Source organism: Phascolarctos cinereus, unplaced genomic scaffold (genome assembly GCF_003287225.1).
Source record: "Phascolarctos cinereus isolate Bilbo 61053 unplaced genomic scaffold, phaCin_HiC Scaffold_1;HRSCAF=81, whole genome shotgun sequence".
Lineage (NCBI taxonomy): Eukaryota > Metazoa > Chordata > Mammalia > Diprotodontia > Phascolarctidae > Phascolarctos > Phascolarctos cinereus.
The window spans coordinates 20844768-20857044 of NW_027555514.1; the positions used below are offsets into that span (position 1 = coordinate 20844768).

The following is a 12277-nucleotide window of genomic DNA, read 5'->3' on the forward strand; positions in this document are numbered from 1 at the left end:
CCTCATCTGCAAAATGAGGAGGTTGGATTCAGTGGCTTGCTTCTGAGGTTTCTTCCAGCTCTAATGCAATGATCCTATGAAAAAAGATCTGGGGTTCTTAGTGGACCACAAGGCAGTGTGATGAAGCAGTCAGAAACGGAGAATGGAATCATCTTGGGCCTAGCTTCAGGAACGCAGAGGTGATAGTCTCCCTGTACTTCTCATCTGAGCTCATATGGAGTACAGTGTTCAGTTTTGGGGGCCATCTTTTTTTTTACTTATTTATTTATTTATTTATTTGTTTGTTTGTTTGTTTGTTTGTTCATTTATTTATTTATTTATTTATTTAGGTGAGGCAACCGGGGTTAAGTGACTTGCCCAGGTTCACACAGCTAGTGTCAAGTGTCTGAGGCTGGATTTGAATTCAGGTCCTCCTGACTCCAAGGCCAGAGCTCTATCCATGTTGCCACCTACCTGCCCCACAGACAAATCTTACAAGACTGAAAACTGCATAGTAGATGCTAACCTGCATTGGTAGTAGGAATTTTCTGTGCCAATGAAATTCCCTCTTCAAATGTAGGTCTACACCCACTCTATAATTTATAGTTCTGGTGCAACAGAAAAAAAAAGATTCCTATTTTTCACTCTGGTGCTATTGTGAGAGTCTTCCCTTTCCCTGTTCTGAGCTGCCTGCAAGGCACCCTGTCTGGAAGGACTCACCCTTGCCCTAGGAGAAGCAAGAGCCCCCTGACCCCTTTCCCCCTCCAAGGCCAGTGGACTGCTTCCCCACCCCATATGCACTTGGGGCTGGCTCAGGAGCCCCCTCTCTCCTGGGGTGGACCGTGGTCTGCATTGTACACGTTTGTTATCTGAATTTTCCCCTGTGAGCTGGCTTTCCAAGAACAGCCTGGAATGGTGTATGTGGCACTCGAAGATGAGTCTGATGGTCCAGGTGGACTATGGCCTATACCAAGGATAGGACAGGTTTATGAGGAGCTTGGGTAGTGTGCACACTATGGAGGAAATGACAGAAAAGCCTTCTTGAGGCCTTCTCTCCATCCCCCCACCTGGAGCGGCCATATTTTCCTTCTATGCTGCTAAGGAGAAGGAGCGGGGAGTGGAGGGGCACAGACAGCAGAGAGGCCAACCCACTTTTACTGCCTGTGTGAGAGGCAGCCAGAAAAACCCTGGGGCAGGGCCAGCCAGCCCAGCACGAACGCTTTTGAGGTACGACCTTAAAGATGCAGGGCTTCTTTCCCAAGTGGGTCTTTCTGGCCTGGGCAGGATTTCTGGGGCCTCCTTCCTGAAGGTGCAGCAGCTGCTTGTAGGTGTGAGGATGGAGTCTACATCCGGCTCCAAGAGCCCCAGACCCATGAGCAGGACGGCCAAAGAAAGCGCCATATTCTCCGCAGCCAAGCCCTGAGACGCCGAGGGCTCCCAGGTTTCCCCAGGAGCAGGAGGGGAGGGAGGGCACTGGCTCTCCAAGGAGGATGGTGATGTTGGCTGATATTGACTTAGGGACTTGGCGAGCGAGGAACGGTCTTTGTGAATCTGAGAGTCCTGTCTGTGCCATTCGTGGGATGCTCAGAAGTCAGGGAGTCCGAAGAAGCACGGGGAGGGGGAGGAGGGAGAGGGGGGAGGGGATGGCTGGATGGAAAGAACAGAGACATAGGGGGTTCAAGGACTCAGATTCTCAGTCCAGCTCTGCCAAAAGCTAACTGTGTGATCGTGGGCAAATCACTCTTGGTCTCTGTCCCTATAGCCATAAAGTCAGGCGGTAGTCTAGAATTCAGGGAGTCTTAACCTGGCATCAATACACCATGGATTGATTTCGGGGGGGGGGGGGTCTGCACAACTGAGTGGGAAAAGATTGTATCTTAATTTCAACCTAGTTGGTTTCCTTGTAATGCTATGCATTTTATTTTATGCATTCAAAAACATTACTCTGAGAAAGGGGTCCATAGGCTTCAGTAGCTGGTGTCAAAGTGGATAGAATTTTGGACCTGGAATCAGGAAGACCTGAGCTTAAATCCAGCCTCAGAAACCTCCTAGCTGTGGGACCCTGGGCTAGTGACTTTAACCTCTGTTTGCCTCAGTTTCCTCATCTGTAAAACTGAGGCAATAATGACACCTACCTCCCACAGTTGTTGTGAAGACAATCAATCAGTAAACATTTATTAAATGCCTGCTATGTGCCAGGCCCAGTGCTAAGCACTGGGGATGCAAAAAGAAGCAAAAGAAAATCCCTGCCCTCAAGGAGCTTAGAATCTAATGATAAAGTGAGCTATTTGGAAAGCCCTTTGCACACTTAAAGGGCTGTAGAAATGCTAGCTCCTCCTCCTCCTCCTTTTCCTCTTCTTCTTCTTCTTCTTCTTCTTCTTCTTCTTCTTCATCTTCTTCTCCTTCTTTTTCTCCTCCTCCTCCTTCTCCTTCTCTTCCTCCTCCTCCTTTTCCTCTTCTTCTTCTTCTTCTTCTTCTTCTTCTTCTTCTTCTTCTTCTTCTTCTTCTTCTTCTTCTTCTTCTTCTTCTTCTTCTTCTTCTTCTTCTTCTTCTTCTTCTTCTTCTTCTTCTTCTTCTTTTTCTCCTCCTCCTGCTTAGTCCTTCCACAAAGATTAAGATGTGTTTCCTTCAAAATGAGATATTTCTAACTATTGTGAACTGGGTTTTTCCTCCTGTTACCACTCTTAAATTACTAATAATAATGCAACCCATAATCATAATTATCATTATAATATATCTGTATAATCAATATATAATACAATGCATTATTAATCCTGCGAATTCTGATTATCCACATTTTAAGAGCATTTACAGCATATAACATACTTTCTTCCTGCTGCTGTCTTGATTTACACATTCTAAAAGCCTGGCTGACACTCCCAGGCACCTCCTTTCCTTGGAAGAGGCACAGGGGGAGGCATGATGTCTTCAGAGAGTTCGGAATTCCCTGGATGACGGAAACTAACAGGAAGGAATCAGAATTGTTCCCGATCAGCCCTGGTAACTAACTAAAGTAATTCACAATGGCAAATAGTTTCCATCTCATTTTCCTTCTATAATAATTTTTTTAGCCTGCCTGTCAATTTCTTACTTCCTTTCCATAACGGTGCAGATAATAACAATAGTAATAGTTAGCATTTATATAGCACTAAAGCCAAAGATCTGCAGAGCGTTTTGCAAGTATTATCTAATTTATCTTCACCACAACAGTGGGAGGTAGGTGCTATTATTCCCATTTTACAGATAAGGAAACTGAGGTTAAGGGATCTGTCCAGAGTCACAGAGCTAACAAGTGCCTGTAGCTGGATTTGAACTCAGGACCTCCTGACTCTAGGTAAGTCCAGCACCCTAAATGTCTCAGTTCTAATGAGCAATGAAACAGCCAAAGGGAAAAACCAAGGAAAATTCACAAACTAGACAGTCTGCTTCAGAAGTGACTTTTTGAACAGCAAGAGGCCTTATAGATTATATAAAGTGCTGATAGATTTTTATAGATGAGAAAACTGAAGCCCAGAGATGTTGAGTGACTTGCCCAGTGTCACACAGCTGAAATCAACACTTCTGGTTGAGTAATCTTTCCATGATCAAATCTGGCAGAACTCTTAATTGGACTTGTAGAAAGAGAAGCTTGTCCACCATGTTAAGGACATACATTGCTTAGGTTCTGCCTTGTAGCTAAATGGGTGGTACATTGAATTAGTCCCTCTGTATGTGGCAGCCGGAAGGCGCAGTGGACAGAGCACTGAACTTGGAGTCAGGAAGACTTGAGTTGAAATCCAGCCTCAGATACTAGACACGTCACTTAACCTCTGTTTGCCTTGGTTTCCACATCTGTAAAGTGGAGATAATAGAACCTACCTCAGGGCTCTTGGGAAGATCTGATGACCACATAGGTAAAGGGCTTTATAAATACCAGCAAGTGTAATTTTTAGATGGTCAATACCTTTCTAGGTTTATTTCCTTGTCCATAAACATGTAACAATACCTTATATAATCTACAAAGTCCCATTTCATTCCTAATTCCTCTTCCGTGGTGGATTACTTAGTTTCTGCCTTATTTTTGTTTTCCTCTTTGGCCGTTTTAATGCTCATTGGAGTCTCTTCTGGTCAAGGAAGAGGAAGGAAGGAAAACTCAATGCAGATGGCAATGAGCTGAGCTCAGATTTGATTAGGAGGAAAGAAGCTGGCTGCATTGCATTTGGGAAATTACACAGTGTCTACAATGATCACGGGTTGTTGTGCCAAAGCCTATCTTCCTTTCTTCCTTCCTTCCTTCCCTCCCTCCCTCTTTCCTTCCCTCCCTCCCTCTTTCCTTCCCTCCCTCCCTCCCTCCTTCCTTCCTTCCTTCCTTCCTTCCTTCCTTCCTTCCTTCCTTCCTTCCTTCCTTCCTTCCTTCCTTCTTTCCTTCCTTCCTTCCTTCATTCCTTCCTTCCTCCCTTCCTTCCTTCCTCCCTCCCTCCCTCCCTTCTCTTTCTTTCTTTCTTTCTTTCTTTCTTTCTTTCTTTCTTTCTTTCTTTCTTTCTGTCTGTCTGTCTGTCTTTCTTTCTTTCTTTCTTTCTTTCTTTCTTTCTTTCTTTCTTTCTTTCTTTCTTTCTTTCTGTCTTTCCCTCCTTCCTCCTCTCTTTCTTTCCTTCTCTCTCTTTCTTTTTCTTTCTTTCTTCTTTCCTTTCTTTCACATTCTCCCAGTTATATGGCAATGAGTCATGGGATGCCATGGTGTCAGAAGAATCAACATTGGAGATGATCTCCCAGTGTTGGAGGGTAGATAAATGGGGGGGAGGGGGATAAGCAGGCTGCAACATGTCACCAATGGCAACTAGTATTTTTAAGTGCCTATTATTTGCTAGGCATTGTGTTAGGCACTTTGCTTATTTGTGTTAGGCACTAGGCAGGCAGGGAGAGGAATAAATATTTATTAAGTGCCTTCTATGTGCCAGGCCCTATGCTAGACACTTTACAAATATTGTCTCATTTGAGCCTCACAACAACTCTGGAAGGTAGGTGCTACTGTTATCCTCATTTTACATTTGAGGAAACTGAGGCAGACAGCAGGTTAGTGATTTGCCCAAGGTCAACCAAGTGGGTTAGATTTGAACTGAGGTCTTCTTGACTCCAGGCTGTGCTCTATCCTCTGCACCATCTGGCTAGCTCTGATATAAATATAAAGAATGAGACAATCCCTCTTTTCAAAGACCTTTCATTGTAATGGAGGAGACAACAAAGATATCAATACATCTGTGTATATTCACAGCATAATTGTAAAGTGAATCAATGCTGATAAAGGCAAAGCGTTACAGAGACGGTAATTGGAGAGGGAGACGAGGCACTGCTGGGCTTCCATGAGAAGAGGGCGCTTGAGCTGTGTCTTCAATGAAGAACGGGACTCCCTGAGGCGGCGGTGAAGAGGGAGAGGACTCCAGGCCCAGAGGATGTCCAGTGCAAAGGTCCCAGGACTGGAAATGGAGGGTCATATGTGAGGAACAGAAAACAGACAGCCTGGCTGGACTGATGAATGCAGAAGGGGAGAAACTCTCGCTGGGACCAGTTGTGTAGGGCTGTAAAAGCTAAACAGGAATTCATATTTTATTCTTTGGGCTATGATATGGTCAAAACTGCCTTTTGGCAGCAATGTGGAAGATGGATTGGGGTGGTGGGAGCCTTGAAGCAATGAGATCAAGTAGGCGGCTATCGTAATAATCTAGGAGAGGGGTAATGAGGGTCCAAACGAGGGTAATTGGTATGTGAGTGGAGAGAAGGCATCGAGTGTGAGAGGTGCTGGGGAGGTGGAAATGGCAAATGATTGAATATGTGGAGTGAGACATGTGGGGCAGACTCGAATAATGCTGAGATTACAAACCCAAGACACTGGGAGGAAGAGTGGTGGTGTCTTCAATAGAAATGGGGAAGTTTAGAAGAGGGGAGTGTTGGAGCAGGGAGTGATGAGTTTTGTTTTGGAAATGCTGACTCTGAGTTGTCTCTGAGACATCCAGTTTGAAATGTCCAAGAGGCGACTGGTGCTGGTGCCGGGCTGGAGCTCAGGGGAAACACTGGGGTTGTGTGCATCATGCATGTAAGTTAAGTAACTGCCAAAGGGTAGTTGTGACCATATCATTCCCCTACTCAATCAATTCTAGTCTGAAGCATAAAATATAAATTCCTGTTTAGCTTTTAGAGATCTATACAATCTGACTCAAGGTGTGCAGGCATGTATGTATACATGTATGTATATGTGTTTGTCAACTGCATAAGATGATAAGGGGTAATGAGGAGAGAGAGACAAAGACAGAAGGAGAGAGAGAGAGAGAGAGAGAGAGAGAGAGAGAGAGAGAGAGAGAGAGAGAGAGAGAGAGAGAGAGAGGCAGAGGCTAAGGACAGAACTAGGGAGAATAACACAGATGACACTCTAGCGTGGGAAACTGAGATGGAACAACCAGACAGGTAGAAGGTGCCACCTGTGCATTGCATGAATCCTCTCTGAAAGATTCATAGAATGACATGACGTGGGTGATAACTGAATAGGATGAGAAGGGATGGATTGGGTATGTTCTGCATGGGTGGAGTGGGTACGCAGCGGATAAACTCAAGAGCCTATCGAAGTATTGAGATATTGACATAAGGAAGATGGATAAAAATAGTTTCTTTTTGTCAGGAATTTAAAGGTAAAGGAGCCTCATGGTGTAATGGGAACAGAACTGAATTTGAAGGCTGGTTCCGTCACTTATTGGTTGTGAGACTTTTGGCAAGTTATTGCATTCATCTGTAAAATAGAGGTGTTAGACTGAATGACTTTTGAGGTCCCTTCCAGACCTAAATCTATGTCCCTATGATCCTAAGTCATTTAACTTTTCTGAACCTCAGTTTCCTCACCTGTAAAATGAAATGGTGCAACTAGATGACCTTCCAGCTCAGTATCTATGCTCCTGTGACACCAAGGGCCAGATATCACTTCTTCCTATACTTGATAAGGGTGCTTTTCTCAGGCTTCTTTCTTAGTGCCCATCAAGTTAAAGAGAGGTAAATGCAGACTCTGTCTTAAAAACAGGTTCCTTAACTCCTTTCAGCCCCATTTCTTTCTAGTCAGGAAAAACAACGACAGCAACTACAACATCTTTTAGCAAAAGGTTGTAATAGAATGTGGTCAGAGAATTTACCATCTTCTGCACCTGGGGCTGCATTAGAGTACTGGTGTGGAAACCAGCCCCCAAACTGCTGGCCAGTGGTGGGTGATTGCCTGGGAGGGACCTTGGAGATTCCTGAAGAAACCCCAGCCAAACTGGTTCCTGAAAGTTCAGCCAAGAAGCTAGTTTATAAAGCAAGAAAATCCAGGCAGACAAGCAGGGATTGATTTGGGATGTCAGGATGCCTCTGGGTAGGTCACCTCAGGTGATGTCTCCTCTTTTCTAAGGGGCCACACAGATAGCCTGAGATCCTCCTGTCTCCTGTCAGACATTTGCTCAGTGCCTCTTCTTAATCCTGAAGGAAAAAAAGGTTAGTCATTTGTGAATCAGAGCCAAGAAATGTGAGGCGTCGGGTGCCTGACTGGGAATGAAAGCATCCCTTCCCACGGATTTCATTTCCCTTCATCTCCCTTCCCCTTTTCTTCCATATCTCCTTGATTTCACAAAAGTACCTGTTCACCAGGCAGATTGCTTAATAAATCTATCGGCTGGAAACCGAAACCCAAAAATGACTGGGCAAAGACAAACAGCTCGGGAGCTCAGAAAACCCAATGAGATCTTTAGTACAGTGTTTGTGGTGCCAAGGGAGAGAGGTGAGCCTTCAGAGAATCATGAGCACGTCAGCTATGGCTCAGGCATGATTATCATCATAATTACTGCTCATAACAAAAATGGAAAATGGGGGGCCCAGGTGGGAGGCAGTGCTTGGCCCACCCTGTACCCCAAAGTCAATACAGAGGTTCCAAGCCTTGGAAACATTGTTTTTTGTGGTAGATTTTTTTTGATAGAATCTTTGTGGTGTTCCTGACCAAGTGGGCTCAGGGTCAGATATCCAAATGGGCCAGATGTGGGTATGAGACCAGAGTACCTGAAAGCAGAGCACCTTCAAGACACTAGGAGTGAATGGGATATAAACCGTGCTGACGACCTCACGGGAGGAAGGACTTAGAGATAATTTACATTTCTCTGACTCCTCCAAAGGGTCAGGGAGAAACAGCCTGGCACTACTGGAAATTCTGCTGTCTGCCTAAGATCCTCAAACCATGTGTAGCTTAGCAGGTGGAGGCGGGCTGTTTCTATGGGAAGGGAGGATGGAATGGTTTAGGGCAGAAGAGGAGAGGCTCTGGCCAGGGGTCACTGCTGGCATTTAATTTCATTTTATCTGGCCTGTGGCACTTGAGGAGGTACCTAGTGATGCAAAAACACAACTTGGTTTTATAACTAAGGCACATCCTAAAAGTTCATGATATGGAAGCTCTGGGGTGTGTGTGTGTGTGTGTGTGTGTGTGTGTCTGTGTCTGTGTATGTGTGTCTCTCTCTTTATGTCTTTGGCCACCATCTTTATTTTCACCTTTCTCTCCCTCTTCAGATTTATTCTGTTAACTAGTTATAGTATAGAACTAAAATCAGTAGTGTGCTGGTAAATGTTTAACAACCAGCTCTCCAGCATGGGGAATATGTATACAGAATACACTTTTAAGTTTAATATGCATTATTAACATTTTCTCTATCACTTTCTTAAATCTAGACAATAATGATAGTAGCTAATATTTATGTAGCACTTACTATGTGTCAGGCAAGACAATGAACAAAACCACATGTCAAGCCCTGATTTATAACATCTGTCCATTTCTAAGGTACAAATACACACACCGTAAATTTAACAACCAGCTCTTGGGAGTTGGTTCGAGCTGGTTCCAGCATACCTTTGATTGAAGTACTTAAAAAATTGTGTTTGTTCACTAATATTTTCCTGACTTAAAAAGTAGAGGAATAGTACAATTTGTATTACTCAAATTCCAAAAAAAAATCACAACCTAAATTAAATTTATTTTTTCATTTATCTGTCCCTGAGTTGATTTTTTTTTTTTTTGGTGAATCAGTGGCCTTTGACAAAGGAAAAAAGCCCCACTCTTGGCTTAGGTAAATGAGAATAGATTTAGGATTTGGTACAGGTTAGCAGGGACTGATATGGAAAATAAGTGGACAGTTGGGTGTTGTGGACTTATATACTCATTTGACCGGCATTTAATAAGTACTTTTATTGTGCCAGGTTCTGTGGTAGGCCATGGGGGTATGGGGATATAGAGGTTGTATTATTATTCCCATTTTACAGATGAAGAAACTGAGATATTCATTCATTATGTAATTCTACAAACATTTATTAATTGACTGTGTATGAGGCACAGTCCTGGTTTCTGGAAGATATGGAGACAAAAATGAACATGTCCTGCCCTCAAGGGCCTTATATTCTACTCTGTGTATGTGTGTGTGTGTATGTGTGTGTGTGTGTGTGTGTGTGTGTGTGTGTGTGTGTGTGTGTATGTGTGTGTTGTGTGGAGGCCTTCCACAGGAGCAGGTACCTTAGCTGCTATTGTAGATATTATTTGGAGGTATTAGAAAGGATCTTGAATCAGTGCTGAGAATTAGCAGCTTTGTTGAAGGTAGATACGCAGCAGAAAGGAGAAGAGAGCATTGGGCAGGGAATAAGGAGGTCCTTCTCTGTCTTTTGTGCTGTCTGGCAATTGGAGAGGCAGCTGAGAGTGATCCCTTCTCTGAAAACTGGCAGGCTCTGTCCACACTCACCTTCTCTGGTGGAGCTGCTGGGGTAGCCAGATGTGAGCAGAGAAGCATCCATTCACCCAGGCAAAGCCCCTTGGATTCTGTGCTGGCCTCACAGGTTTGTGGGGATTCAGGGTCTCAAAGCACTGTATACACAGGCTTTGAATGGCCCTTTGTAACTTCCTCAGAATTTGGCATGGTTTCCTACACACACACATAGACACATACGCACATATAAATGCACACACATATATAATATATGTGTATATACATACATATGTATGCCATCCACACACATATGTGTGTATACACATGCATATATATATATAGTATATATATATGTGTGTATACATATATGACTTTGTGTGTATATATATAATTTTAAACCTCCAAAATATTACATATGTAATAGATACGTGTATATATCTATAAATAATATATACATATATGTACATCTACACACATATATAGTATATCTGTATGTGTATATACATATATGTTTTTTGTGTGTATGTATACTTTTTAAAACCTCCAACATATTACATATGTAATAGATATAGGCATATATCTATAAATAATATATACATATATGTACATCTATATACAATATATAGATCTAGGTATATCTATAGATCAACATAGAATATATGTATAACTATACAGAATACATTTTGAGAGTTTTTTGTTTTGTTTTGGTGAGGCAATTGTGGTTAAATGACTTGCCCAGGGTCACACAGCTAGCAAGTGTCTGGTCTGAGATGTAATTTGAACTCAGGTCCTCCTGACTCCAGGGCCGGTGCTCTACCCACTGCGCCACCTGGCTGCCCTGAGAGTTTTAAAGATTTCACTGATGCGTTTGGTTCGGCAAAGTCATTTTCCACTATTTTATTCCCCACCCCCCATAACAAGGTGTAATCCAGGCTTTGGTCTCCCTCTGCCAAACCCCTGTGAAGCCCCCAGAGGGCAGCTGGCTACTTCTCTCCTTAAGGTTCAAGGGACAACCCTGAAGCTCCCAAGACCTCAGTGATATGTTTCTGCCACGAATTATTAGTTGGCATCAAATTGCCTGCCATACTCAATTAGCTTAGAAATGGGTCTTCACCAAGGTGCTATGATAAGGACAACTGGTATGAACTGTCCCCCCAAACTTGGAATACAACCTCCCACAAGTACAACCAGAAAAGTGGGTTCAAGGAGCCCACGTGGCTGAGGGGATCACAGCTCCCAGACGTCCACTTTCTCCTCTCTCCCTGACGTTCACCTTAGCGATGATGTAGCTTTCTTTTGGATGTTTTGTAAAGCCCTAAAGCTGCTTTTTCTCTGCATGTCTGAATTTGTTCTGGTCTCTTGATGCACATACTACTATTCCTGGGACACAGCTAGTGATCGCTTTAAAATCTTCTGACCCTCCAAAGTGCCTGCAATCATCCTCCATCAGGGGAAGGAGGAGACAATGGCTCTCTCCTCCCTCTTGGTGATTCTCTTTTGGGGGACTGGCTGGGGGTCTCTCTCCTCCAGCCTATCCTGTCACTGGAATCTTGGAATCTGAACCACTTGTCATTATCTTTATGTCTCATAGGGCATGGCTGGGTCTCCTCAAACAATTTCAATGCACTTCTGGTGGAGCATCATCTCAGTCCATCCAATGGCTCGAAGCACTCCACTCCTTCCCAATGTGTTTGACTGGCTTCTTTGCACTTAGCTTAATGTTTGATTGTGTGATAGAAATGGGGTTGGACCAATTCACAGCTCCGCCAACAATGTACTAGTATTTTTGTCTTCCCATGCCCCCTTACTCCAACACTGACTATTTTTTTAATCATCTTTGCCAATTGATCTTTTAGTCCAACAAGTTCAACTCAACAGGCGTTCCTATTTGCGGAGCATGATCTCTTTATTGCCCCTACATCTCCCTGTCCGTTTTGTCTCCCCTTGACTCTTCTCTGCATCCTTCTGCAGCAGGTCTGCTTCTGCCAGTCTGTCGGTCTGCCTTAGTCTCTCTCCTTTCAATTTCCTCTCAGTGTGTTTTGTTTCTGGAGACGTCTCACCCTCATCACTGAATGTGCAGCCGCAAGCCAGTTGACCAGGTTGGAGCTGAAGGTGGGAATATTCTTTGACTTATTTATTTTGTGTGTGTGTGTGTGTGTGTGTGGTGGAAAAGACCTTTGTTCATTGTAAGCAATCTGCCTCAGAAGGCAAACAGAAGCAACCCACAAGCAAACAGCACGTGCTTTAGGACCTTTCCTCTCTACTTAGGAGAAACCGAGGTCCCCACAGTGCCCACAGGATGCTGGCGCTCTGAGGGCCCGGTACTCTGGAGTTCAGACAGGGCCACACAGGGAGTGCCTGGAGCTTGAACTTGAACCCAGCACCTCTGCCCACTGCTCTTTCTTTTTCTTTTTGAAGTTTGATTGATGGCTTCGTGTATTCTAACATCGCAGACGTGCCCTGAATGACATCCTCCAAACCCTTCCTTCCTTTGTGTCCGTCCTCAAAGTTAAAAAAAACAGATGAGTGAAGCCACCTGATACGGCTGCCATGTTTGGCATCTGCAGTCC

General features: G+C 43.9%; 1 protein-coding gene across 1 annotated transcript in view; it reads left to right on the forward strand.

Moving 5' to 3' along the window:
• Positions 1–12277, forward strand: part of GASK1A (golgi associated kinase 1A) — a 61242-nt gene that overhangs the window by 1841 nt on the left and 47124 nt on the right. The window lies entirely within an intron of this gene.